Consider the following 13798-nt stretch of genomic DNA (forward strand, 5'->3'; position numbering starts at 1 on the left):
CAGGCAGGTGAGGTTTGGGTTGACTTTCAGCCAACACAGAGAAGAAACAGCCCTGGCACAGACCCTAGACAGTGTGATAAAATAGACTATCAGCTGAGGAAAACAATATTCCCAGTACAGAGCTTACAGGTAGTTGTCTTAGCTCTGAATTAGGCGCTGCTTTGTCTCTCATCATTAGCATCTCTTCTCTCTTCTGACAATACATCAAATCAGAGCCTGTCAGTGTTTCTCTGCCCTTACAGATTCTGTACTCACCACCAGGAGTCTAACACAGCCTTCTATCAACTGCAGCATCTCACTAGACATGATCTCAAGAACTTACCCCAAAAGGCCTTTAGCTTTATGGAGTCGGTTTTGAACTCTCAACACAAAAATGTCTCCCTACATTTTCTGTACATTCTCATTTTTAAATATGGCCATGTCTTCAAGTCAAAGGGAGATTAAATGCACTGTGATGCAATTTGCAGCCGGTGGTCTTGCCTAACTTTCTAATTACAAAAGGGCAGAAAACAGCAGGGTTTTCTGTGACAGAGGCCAGAAAAATCCCAGACCCTAAAATCCACTCAAGGAAGAGCTAACTCAGCAGGTGAATGCACTTGCAGTGAAGCCTGGTAAGCTGAGTTCAATGACAGGAAATGACAGACAGATCGGACTGGAAGCTGTCCTCTGACTCTCACATGGATGTTGTGGCACACAACACCCCCCCAAATGTAATTTCATTGTATAAAAGTGTGAATTCATGCACCATCTATGTATTTGCAGACTTTTTAGCAGTAGACTCAGAAGTCAAGATCCTCAGACCAACTCAATATATACTTGAAGGTTTTTTTCTTTCTTTTTGCTATCTGGGCTCTATAGTTTGTTTCATGACTTAAGAAAAAAATATACATGCAGGGTTAAAGATGCTTCTTGTGGTTATCATCATGAAAATCTCATGTTAACTATGCTGTAGAAGGGACAGTAAACACAATTCTACATGTTTCTGAGGGTCAGGGGAAGACAGCCAAGTTCTATGCTACACAATTTAGATGTGTAAACCATAGGGGACCTGACAAAGACTCCTCTGGTGTGGCGCCCACTGTGCACTGTTATGTGTGCACTGGGCAGTGTATGTTTTATGTATACAGTTTGGACAATGTTTGGGAAATACATTTGAGAATACAAATATTAACATAGAACCAGTTGACAAATGACAAGAAAGAAAAATATTATTACTTAATTAAACCAGGATGTGGTTCTGGAAATCCAGTTAGGTATTGCCACAGAGAGTACCTTTTATATAATCAAACATGTTTCATGTTTTCACAATAAATCTATCTGTGTTTGCTAACTGGCTGTAACAGAACAATAAACTCACACATATTGGAGAAATTTTGTGTCTTCGAAGCAGCTGTCTAATGAGGGGCACTGGTGTTCAGCAAGGTGGGAACTGCATTTAAAGGTACTGTCACACTCTTTACATTTGTACAGCTTCCCTCCAGTATGGACTCTCTGGTGTCGGTTAAAGCTTGATCTCTGAGTAAAAGCCTTACCACAATCTTTACAACAGAAGGGCTTGTCCCAGTATGGACCCTCTGATGTTGAGTAAGGCTTGATCTTTGATTAAACGCTCTACCACAGTCTTGACAATGGTAAGGCTTCTCGCCTGTGTGAATTCTCTGGTGTTGAATGAGAAGTAAGTTACGGCTAAAAGCTTTATCACAGTCTTGACACTTGTAGGGCTTTTCTCCAGTATGAATTCTCTGGTGGCGAGTAAAGCTTGACCTCTGAGTAAAAGCCTTGCTGCAGTGCTTACAATGATAGGGCTTGTCGCCAGTGTGAACTCTCTGGTGTTGAGTAAGGCTGGACCTCTGCTTAAACGCTTTGCCACAATCTTTACAGTGGTAAGCCTTCTCTCCGGTATGAATTTTCTGATGTTGAGTAAGGAAAAAAACACGATTAAAGGCTTTGCCACATTCATTACATTTATTGGGTTTCTCCCCAGTATGACCTCTCTGGTGTAAGCTGAGGCTTGATCTTTGATTAAAAGCTTTGCCACAATCTTTACAAGAATAGGGCTTCTCTCCAGTATGAATTCTCTGGTGTTGAGTAAGGCTTGATTTTTTATTAAACGTTTTGCCACAGTCTTTACAATGGTAGGGCCTCTCTCCAGTATGAATTCTCTGGTGCTGAGTAAGGAGTGAGTTACGGTTGAAGGCTTTGCCACAGTCTTTGCATTTGTAGGGCTTCTCTCCAGTATGAACTCTCTGGTGTAGGCTAAGGCTCGATCTTTGATGAAATGCTTTGCCACAGTCTTTACAATGGTAGGGCCTCTCTCCAGTATGAATTCTCTGGTGCTGAGTAACAGTTGATCTTTGATTGAAAGCTTTGCCACAAAATTTGCAGCAGTAGGGTTTCTTGCCAGCATGAATGCTCTGGTGTTGCGTGAGGAGTGATTTATGGTAGAAGGCTTTGCCACAGTCTTTACATTTGTGCTGTTTGACTCCAGAATGAATTCTATGATGCTGCCTAAGGCTTGAACAATAGGTAAGGCTTTCCCACATTCCTTACATTTGTAGGGTTTTTCTCCAGCATGACTTCTAGTAAGGCTTGAACTCTGATTGAAAGCTGTGTTGCAATCCATATCCTTGGAAATTTGATCTTGAATATGGATATACTGATGGATAATAAGTTCTGAGTATTGATGAAAGACTGTGTCACATTTGTAGCATTTGTACAAATGAGCAGACTGATGATTAGCAGGGTGTGACTCTTGGGTTAAGTCACTATTATTTTCATTACCTTGATAAACTGTCTCTCCAATATACACGCCCTGGTGATTACTTAAGGTGGGACTCCTCAGTGAAGGCCTTCCTATTTTCTTTACATATATACTGAATTTCCAAAATATCTGTACTTGAATTTTGGTTGGGTGATACCGGATGTGTAAAAAACTTGCCATACTTATGGGAATTCTGTGCTTTGGCACATGAAAGACCTATTTGTTGATTATACACTAATGAATTTTTCATGATAGAGTTCTCAAATTGATTACATTTAGAATCCTTTTCCTTCATTTTTAAGTTCCCCATCTACAAAATATTTGAATGAAAGCTTAATCCAAAGCTACATTTGAAATTGTTGAAGTCATTAGCTGAAGAATGAACTAGACCCCTTGGTAGATGTCCCAAACTATCTTTTGAAAGAAGGGGTATGCTTCAAAAACTGACTCTGATGTTTGCTGACAGAAGTACACGGCTCTTCACAGGTAGCTGGCATAACCTGAGGGTTTTCATGAACCATTTCTTGTTCCTGCTCTCTCCTGGAAGTGAAGATTTTGCTGCTGTCAGCTGTAAGAAATGAGTCATGCCTGTCATAACAGGCTCTCAGGATGTCACCCTCCTCTACATGGCCCCTTTCTTCTGGAAGTACAACTGTCAAAGCCACACTCTCCACGAGGTCCATGGATGAGTTCCTGGAATGAATAGTTTATGTTCTGCTCTGGTGAGAAGTCTTGGTTATGATGAGAAAACAGAGCTGAAAGAAATCAAGGCAGACACTTATTTCACCCAGTAGACTTTGAAGAATTCTCTTAGAAATCTAACATCTAAAATTATGCACAGATTAGCACATCCAGCAAACAGTGTGCACAGTAGGAACCTGTGACCCTCACAGTCCATAAACACTAACCACAGGGATACTGCAGAAAACAAAACAAAACAAAAAAAACTACTGCTTTTTGTTTATAAAGATTGAATTTTACTTTGTAAATTGAAAAGTTTATAAAGATGTGTTGCACAACAATTTGGATATACTTAACACTATAAAACAGAATGATAAAATCTTTTAGACAATAAATTTGATTTTATGTGGTTTTTATTATGGTTAAAGGCTAAATGAAAAAGAAATAAAAGTGAAATTTCTCAGAAGCTAACTTGAAATCAAACTGTCTCTCAGACATAGAAATAGATTTATCAAGACACAGATAAGAAAATTACTGTCATTTTCAAGAATACTCATGGAGGACAGGGTGAAATGACAATTGAACGCAATCCAGTCAGAAAAACACCCACAAGTCATAAACAAAAAAAGGGTTCTATTTATCCAGGCAAATAAAAACACATGCAGTTTTACTGGTAATAGGCATGTATGTAACTCAATCTTATTTTATTTCATCTTACACTGTCCTTCAATAAACAGTATTTATAATTGACACTCAATAATAGTAATAATAATAATAATTGACAATTAATAATATAATTGATATTCAATAATAACACAGGTTAAAACTAGTAATTTTAATGGACATAGGAACCTACTCCAAAAACTGAAAATACAGAAAAAGAAATATAAAGAAGGAAAAAAGAACCATTATCTTATAAAATCTGGAACAAACAGGTGGTGATTAAAAATGTCTCTACATAAACTAATTCTCAGGTTTGTCTCTATATACTGTCAATCAGTAAAAAAAAAAAAAATCATAGAAAGCCCATTATAATGTTTATTAAAAAGCTGAGATGATTAAAAAATAAATATTAAATAAATGTTAAGAGAAAACACCTTATCACCATTAATATATTAGAGTACACTGACAAGAAGGTCATGTGACATGTCCAGACTTTCTGAGGCTCCCAAACATCACAAAAGAACTGCCCCTTTTATGCAGCCCCTCACAGGTGAAGGGGAAGACTTCATGGATCACTGTAAACACACAAGACATGACTGCAGGACAACTAGGCTCGGAGGACTTAAAAGGATGGGGAACACAGGGTAGACAATACCTTTCGGTGACAAAGGACAAACAGAACTGCATCTGTGAAAAGCCAATGGCACCGGGACCAGGGCTTCCTACACAGCTCCTCTCGGCTCTGTGTGCTCTGCTTCCTCCGATCCTACTCACCTGGGAACGCCGCCAGGGTCTTTTGTCTCTTTACATTCCAGGGCTCTTTCTTTGTTCCAGACAGGTAACCAGGTATGGCTTAGACATAGCAAGACCTAGTTATTGGAAAACAGAGCATGACACTTACTTGAGATTTCCTCATAACTAGTAACATATCTGCCCTAGAATAATGTTCATATGAAAAAACCATTATAAACATATAACAGTATTCTAAAGATTACTTTTCCAATCATTGTTTCCATACAGATACAGAGTAATATACATTCAATTTAAAGAATTGTACTTCACCTTTGTCCACTATCAAATCACAGTTAAAGGAGGGATAACTGGACTTTAAGATATAAATTACAATATTTTATGCCTCTTGGCTGTTATAACTACCACTAAAGAGGATAAAGATTTTAAAACTACAAATAAAAAAAAAAAAAAACCTACCTATTTCAACACTTCCTCCCCTGAAACCGCAGGCTCCCAAGATATATTCAAAAAAGCAAGATGTTTTAGTTAGAGGTTTACCACTGTGAGCAGACACCATGACCAATGTAAGTCTTATAAGGACAACATTTAATTGGGGCTGGCTTACACGTTCAGAGGTTCAGTCCATTATCATCAAAGCAGGAGCATGGCAGCATGTGGGCAGGCATGGTGCAGGAGGAGCTGAGAATTCTACATCTTCATCTGACGGCTGTTAGCAGAATACTGGCTTCCAGGCAGCTAGGATGAGGGTCTTATAGCCCACACCCACAGTGACACACCCACTCCAACAAGGCCACACCTTCTGACCGTGCCATTCCCTGGGCCAAGCATAAAACCATCACATTCCACTCCCTGGCCCCCAAAGGCTTGTTCAAACTACGAGTCTATGGGGGCCATACCTAAACATAGCATAATGCAAAATACATTTAGTCCAACTTCATAAGTCCCCATAGTCTATAACAGTCTCAACAATGTTAAAAGTCCAAAGTTCAACCTCTTCTCTTCTGAGATTCATCCAATCACTTAACTATAATCCCCAAAGCAAGACAGGAAACCAGCTGAGCAAACTACAAAATGCATCTCCATGTCTGATGTCAACGTGCTCTTCAGATCCCCAACTCCTTTTTCATCTTTGTTGACTGCAACAAACTTCTTTCTCCCAGGCTAGTTCCACTCCCTGTTAGCAGCTTTCCTTAGCAGATAAACCATGGCTCTGGCATCTCAACCATCTTGGGGTCTCCAAGGCAACTTCAATGTACAAATTCTTGTTTCAATGTCTGAGATCGACACATGATCTTCTGGGATCCTCCAAAGGGCTGGCGTCACTTCTCCAGTTCTACCCTCTGGAGCACTCTAAGCTCAGGTTGATCCACTCCATTGCTGCTGCTGTTCTTGGTGATCACCCCATGGTACTGGCATCTCCAATGGGGTCTTCCACTGCAACTAGGTTTCACCAATAGCCTTTCATAGGCCGTCTTCATGGTGCCAAGCCTCAGATCCTCTGCATGACTCCTTCAGTCCTGGGCCATCAACTGTAACTGAGGCTGCAGCTTTACCAATGGCCTTCAATGGCTTCTCACAGTGCCAAGCCTCAGCTGCTCTTCATGGCCCCTTCATGCCTTTAAAACCAGTACCACCTGTGTGACTCTTACACATTACCAAGTCCAGCTGCAGCATGAGGTACAACCTTGGCTATCTCTGGAACACAGCTTCTTTGTGCTCTCAGAAAACACTTAAGAATTCGCCTCAGTGATGCTGGTCTCTTCTTAATCATCATTAATTTCTTAGCTCCAGCTAACCAGCATCAATTGTCCCAGTAGTCCCTTCTATTCTAGACTCTAAAGCCAGAGCCACGTGGCCAAAGCTGCTGAGTTCCGCTGCTTGCTGGGGCTGGAACATGGCCTCTTGTTCTATTACATCATCACCAGCTTTCTGTTATCAACTCCTTCATTGCCTAAGTTTAGCTGTCCTGGAGCTTGCTCTGTAGACTGACTGAACTCAGAGATCTGCATGCCTGTCTCCTAAACCCTGGGATTAAAATGTGGTCCACTAAGCCTGGATTTAAGTTTTTCTTCACCTAGAACTTGCCCTGATGTAGGCTGCCCTTGAATTCAGAGATCTGCTTGTCTTGGCTGCCTGAGATTAAAAGATATATGCCTGGACTTAAACTTAGCTGGGTGAGATCTTGCCCTAAGGACACTACTCCTTTAACTCAATTTAATATCCTTGAACACAGGATTCAGCTCCATTTCACTTCCTGGTGCCCCTTTAATACTTAAACCACATATTTTATATTTTTCCTTTCTCAGCTTGCTATGCTTGTTTAAATTTTTCTTCATGAGACTAAACCAGAGAACAAAGTCTATGATGGGCATTTCTGAGACTTCCTTGGTCAGTGCAATTAATCTAAGTCTCTTCACCTTCTCTTCAGACAAGGGCAAAAAGTAGCCACATTCTTCACCAAAATACCACAAAAACAGTCTCTAGGGTACATATTGAAATTCTCCACTGAAACCTCTTGGGCCAGGTCCAGACAATTCAAATCACTCTCAGTAACAGTTTTCCATATCCCTACTAAGATAGGCCATTAAGCCCCATTTAAAGCATTCTACTGCTTTCCAAATCCCAAGTCCCCAAACCCACATTCTTCCAAACAAAAGCATGGTCAGGCCTATCACAGCAATACCCCAGTCCCTGGTACCAACTTCTGTCTTAGTTAGGGTTTAACTGCTGTGAACAGACACCGTGACCAATGCAAGTCTTATAAAAGACAACATTTAATTAGGGCTGCTTTACAGGTTCAGCAGCTCAGTTCATTGCCAACAAGGCAAAAGCATGGCAGCATACAGGTAGGCATGGTGGAGGCAGACCTTAGGGTTCTATATCTTCATCTGAAGGCTGCTAGCAGAATACTTGCTTCCAGGAAGCTAGGATGACGGTCTTATAGCCCACACCCATAGTAACACACCTACTCCAACGGGGCCACTCCTTCTAATAGTGTCACTCCTGGGCCAGCATATACAAACCATCACACAAGAAAAATGAATTTTAGTACTGAGTTAGGAACTCTGTGGAGAGGTTGTTCTTACCCAAGAAGACAAGATTCCTATAGTTTTCCAACATCACATCCGTATACAAATTCTGCTGTTCAGAGTTCAGACACTCCCATTCCTCTCCAGAAAAATCAATGGCCACATCCCTGAAGGTCAACTGTTCCTGAAATAAAAATACATAGCACAATGGTCATGTGGTCATTGACTCTGTTCTTAATGTGAGCCAGGATGAAGTGAGTCAGGAAAGAGTGTTTTTCATAGGCTGGGCGATCCTAACTATTAACTGAGACATGTTAGCACAGTAGTATTATCTAATTTATTACCTAGCTCTTAAGTAAAGATGATATAAAATCCACAGAAGTAAAGTAGATACTATACTTTTATGAAAAACTAAATGTAAAGGCATGGACATAAGTATTTACATTTTTCAATTGTATATTAATGTAAGATGTCTATTTTTCAGATGAAAAGGACATTCTGAAAAAGGTATTTTTCAAACCATGTGTACTTCCCATAAATGGGAAGTATTAAAATATAAATTCTGATTAGAATTATACTTTTATGAAACACGACTACTTGATTTTTTGAGGGGGGAGTTGTGGGTTCAGAACTAGTATTTTATAGCTACTAAAGTGGTCTATACCTAAGCTATGTCCCAGCCCTAATATCAGATATTCTAATTCAGTAGTACGAAACTGGAAAATAGATTTCTGACAATACAGCAAGCTCACTAGTAATGACAATGTTAGTGGTCCAAAAATTTAAAACAATTACTTAACAGCAATAAGGCAGATACTAAGAGAATACATTAATTATTTGAAAGAATTTTTTAAAATTTGCATTTTATTGTATAAGTACAGAAATGACCCTTTCTGATCATTAAAATATACTAAGTATCACTGACTTTTTTTATACATTAATGCATAAAACCCTCAAATAATCCATGAGACCAGGAATGTTTTTCCCCTTCTATGGCATTTTATCAAAACATTCATAAATGTTAAAGCCGGAGTTTTGTTCAAACCCAGCCAGTCTAGAAGTCATACAATAACAACATAAAAACCAAAGAAAGTACAAATGTTAAAATATCATTCAGAGTAGTTGAAAAGAGTAATAAACATGCAAAGAGGATAGCAGAAAAATAACAATTATATTTTATGTGCCCAGCTTAGTGAGTTGCTTTGACTTTGGTTGCTATGACAAAATACCTGACAGAAGCAAATTCAGAAACATATATTTTAGGAAATATTAACTATACACAATAGATTTCATTTCCACACTTGTATATATGTATTTGGATTCTATTCCCCTTCCCCGTACCCTCTCATGCCCTCCCAGTCCAGTCCATCTTCTTTCTGCCTAGTCCCCATCCATCTCCTCCTCCCCCTCCTCCTCTTCTTCCTTCCTCTCCTCCACCTTTTCCTTCTTTTGATGACCTGGTAAGTTTTATTAGTTGCTCAACAACTATGATTATACCCACGGATTAATGCTACTATCTGCTTCTAGTTTGTCTGGTGGACATGTTAATGGGTGCTAGGTCATCCCCAGAAGATACATCCTAGACCTTCAAGACACTATATTAAGGTTATTTTAAGTATTCATGAAGGAAGGTCGAGGCCTAATCCAGAGAATCCTCAGAGGAGCCAGGCTGATTTGATAACAAAATCTTACTCACAGGGTAAGATATGTAATTTATGTACACTAAAAAATCCAGGTTACTTCCAGAAACATTCCCCCTCCGAAACTGTGAAAATGCAGAGGGCAACCCCATGTTCCTGTTTACCATCGTTTCCTTTCACTCTAGTAGGAACCTCCCTCTCTGGCTGTTTTCAGGTGACCATCAGCTCTTCCTTCACCCACGAGCCCAAGGACCACGAAATGAAGGGGGAGGACAGAACTGAGTGTTGGGATAAAGTAGATGGTAGAGTGCAAGAATCGACAAGTTAGAAATGAAGGCCAATAAGCTCATACTGAGTGCATACTGAAGTGCTGGGAATTCTAGCTAGCATTTCCTAGAGCCCCAATGCCCCATGCAAACCACACACAAGCGTTCAGGGTGGGGGAGGGGGAAAGGGGCATTCTTTTTTAGAAGAAAATCACTAAGAGAATTGTGGTGATGAAGGAAAGAGCTCCTTGGGGAAGAAAATAGGCAGCTCCTCCTAAGGATGAAGCCAGCATTTTCTATTGGACCCTCAAGTGGTCCTAACTTGGTCTATATTGTCAGCCACTTAAGTCTCCTGCATCATTTACCTCATTGTCAACTTCTATTCAGGGTAACGGCACCACCACCAACTCTAACTCAGTAATGGATACATGTGCATTTGTGTAAGATCTTTATTCCAGGCCTGGGATCATAGAGCAGTACGCAAAGGGCACATAAGAAAACAATCAAACCCTCACAGGAAGAAACAAGGGTCACTAAGACCAGCTTATTCCCTTGTAACAGGCAGGTGCACGTTATATTAAAATGTAAACAAGAAGTACCTTAAAGACACTTCCATGGTAAAATGAGTAACAATAATATATGGTTCCCAGGTAGTTGCTTTTTTAAATTTAGCCCATGATAAGAAATGTATTTTAATACAACATTCCAGTACGTATCTATACATCCTTAAAAAACTGAAATAAAAAGTAAACAAAATTATCTTCATGAAGTATGACACTATACTGTAATACTTTACATCATATTCTATAAGTAAATTAATCAGAATTATTTCTGCCTGTAATTTAAAGCATACTGATGACCAGCAAGATGGCTCAGCAGGTAAAAGTGTTTGTCAACTTGAGTTTAATACCAAGGACAAACACAGTAGAAAGAGAGAGGACTGACTCACACAAGATCCCTCTGACTATCATATATGTATTGTGGTACATACATGTTCCATACACATATACACAGATATACATGATACAAATTTTTAATAAAAATCATCGAGTTAGCAAACCGATGTAGTGGCTAGGCACTACCTCTTCCACCTCTACCTGCTCCAGTACTTAAGAATAAACTCACTAACCAGCCTATCTTCTCTCAAGCACTTTGGAAGAAGACAGTGTAACAGTTTCCTCTGAGGCAGGTAACCATTTGAAAAGCTCATAGGTGAATTTCTGAACAGATCCCTCAGTCCTACAGCACAGTTTGATCCTGCTGGCCCAAGAATGTTTTTTAACATATAACTCTGTTTAATCTGTCTTTAATCTGCATCCTGAAGTTAATAATCTTGTAAATTATGATCTTATGCTTCATTTTTTTTCTGTTAATAGATTAGTATGGTTGCTGAGAGACTATCTCTTCCCACATTTTTTAGTGTTTTGTGTAATATTTATTTATGAAAAGTGACCATTACAATTGAGGCAAGATTCCCAATGATTTAAGTTTAACTTGATATTTGTGACCAAGTCTACAGTCTTTTTAAAAATTAGTGATTATTAATAAATATTATGCAGCAAACTCGGGTGTTGGAATATCTTTATTTCTAAACTTAAAATAAATGCACATACTTTACAAAGTTGTAAAGATAGGGTAAAATGTGTACATACTGTCAGGTCCAAAACTTCCCATCCCTCCAAATGGCAGTGATGGTGACATTGTCCTAAACAAGACTTTAATCAGATAAAAAGGATTGTTACTGGGTAAACAAGCCTAAAGATGTCTGTTCACTGGAAAAGCAGAAAGTTTAAGGCAGTTTTTGTTCACCAGAAGCCTACCACAAAATGGCACTAGTTTGTCAGGAAATTTCCTCCTACACCCTGCTGAGTGTCCCATCATGGGAAGAATGGATGCCCCTCCACCCATCCTGGGCATCTCAATTCTAAATCTCTTGGTCTGCTTGGGGACACCCCAACTTGCAAATGTCACCATGGCACTTACTAAGTCTCTCCCATCCCCTCACTCTCCCCTGGCTGCCTCCCTTGCTGTCTCTCAGCTCTCTCCTTGAAACCTGCTCTCTAACTATGGCTAACCACTATCTCTCCTCCTTCCCCCTCCCCTCTATGGGCTGCCTTCTCTGTTTCTGTCCCATTCATTGGGAGGCTGGATCCTGCCTTTTCTATTTCCCTCAGCATCTGGAACCTAGTCTACAGAAGTCCAATATGTAACTATGGCAGCTTCTCTACACCCTCCCGGGATCTAACACACTGGAATGTTCCCCCTCTGGCACAGCTCGATTTTCTACCCCTATTCCGTCCACCTCTCCCACCTCTCTCCACTCTACTTCTGAAAGATGTCTTCTTTTCCTACTTGCTAGACCTCTCAGCTCCTGTCTCTCAAAACGGGCTCTTCCTGTTCAGAACTACCTGCCTCCTGTAATCTCTCTTCTCCTCAGACTCAGAGTCCACCAAGGCCTCACTGTCTTACTACACGCAGCGCGGCCTCAGTACAGAAGCGATAATCAGTCTCAGTGGTCAGAAAATGGCCAAATTCTCACAGACTATGACAACTTCTGCCATCACACAAGCACACATCACACATCACAAAAGATCTGAAAACCGCCTTCTCCCTAAACCTCCTTTGCTCTATTCTGTCTCTAGTCTCTTCTGCTGATCCCTGGATTCCATCTTTAAAAGATGTGTCTTTGGAGGTATGGATAATATTAAACATTGTTTTATGCTATTCTACTAAAAAGCTGGCTCTGTAGTTAACTGTCTGCTCTCTCCGGATCCAAGCAAAATTGTTTAAATGTTTTCTCCAAACTCTCTGTGCCCTGGGTCAGAACAATCATGTGACTATTTTGGGGTGGGAGGGAGGGAAAGGAAGGCAAAACAGAAGAGCCTCCAAAAAGACAACATATGCCTTAAGCTGTACAGCTAAAAAGTGAACTACTCCCAGTAGGGGCTGCTGCTGCTTATCAAATACACTATTTCTTGGTTACTTAACACTCTAAATAATCTCCTCTCTTATAGCTCAAAACCTTTTGCTAAAGTACAAACTTTACCTCAATATCTATAAGACCACTGTACAAACTTTATCTCAGGATTTTTAAGTTCATTGGGTGTGGTTATTTAAAAAAAAAAAAAAAACTGTGAAATCTGTAACAAAAAGCTTAAAACCTGTAACAGAAAAGGTTGATAGAAAAAAATCTATACATGGGTAATTTTAATTTACTACAATATGCTTATATGCAACTTGGATTCAACTCTTGTTTAGGAAAATAGATTTTTTAAAAAGAAAAAAGTGTATGCCTGGTGGCTCACTTTAGAATAAATAACAACCACATTGCTGGCAGCCATCTTTACTAAGGTTAAAGAGGGGACATACCACATGACTCTGTCACTGTCTTAGTCAAAGTGACCACAGATACCCGTAAAACTTCCTAGTCCTAAGGAGCCCTCTGCTTTATCTAACCACTTGTCTTAACCAGTCTTTGCTAACTGAGTTCAACATCAAGCTCAAACAAACAAACAAACAAACCTTCTTTAGATACGGAACATGTTTGACGAATAAGGTTTATGAATTCCTAAGGTCTATGCAGGCTAACAAAAAACTAACTTGAAGATGTCTAGCCTCTTTGTCTTTGGTAACTCTCGGTTAAGCTTTAGCTATTTGGATAAACTGACTCAGAAGAAACTGTAATAGTCTATGAAGGTATAGTATAAAAGGGTCAGAAATGCAAGGACTCAGCTTCTCTGTGAACTGTATTCATGGTTTAAAGTTTTATCTGGAAGCTAAAGGATCTTAAATTAAATCTCCAATTCCAATTTTAAGGCTTAAACTTAACAGAGATAAAGCTGAAAACTCCCAATCTTATAAAAGCCAAGACCTTGTAAACTGTTGAAGATAATTAAGACATGCACGTTAAAGGTCAGTCATCTTGTAAACGATCAGTCTTTAATGCACTTAGAACGACACTTGCAGCCATGCAAAGTGTAAGTGTGATTTAAAGTGACAACCTTT

The 13798-nt window shown here is 39.6% G+C and overlaps 1 pseudogene across 1 annotated transcript; it reads right to left on the reverse strand.

Moving 5' to 3' along the window:
• Positions 1 to 1195: 1195 nt before the first annotated feature.
• On the reverse strand, positions 1196 to 8089 carry LOC117701420 (uncharacterized; annotated as a pseudogene). Its single transcript, XR_013070194.1, has 3 exons — positions 7945 to 8089; positions 4880 to 4974; positions 1196 to 3516 (listed from the first exon to the last, which is right to left on the reverse strand). The product of XR_013070194.1 is annotated as an uncharacterized LOC117701420 (transcript).
• Positions 8090 to 13798: the final 5709 nt, after the last annotated feature.

Source organism: Arvicanthis niloticus, unplaced genomic scaffold (assembly GCF_011762505.2).
Source record: "Arvicanthis niloticus isolate mArvNil1 unplaced genomic scaffold, mArvNil1.pat.X pat_scaffold_1040_arrow_ctg1, whole genome shotgun sequence".
In the NCBI taxonomy this organism is placed as follows: Eukaryota; Metazoa; Chordata; class Mammalia; order Rodentia; family Muridae; genus Arvicanthis; species Arvicanthis niloticus.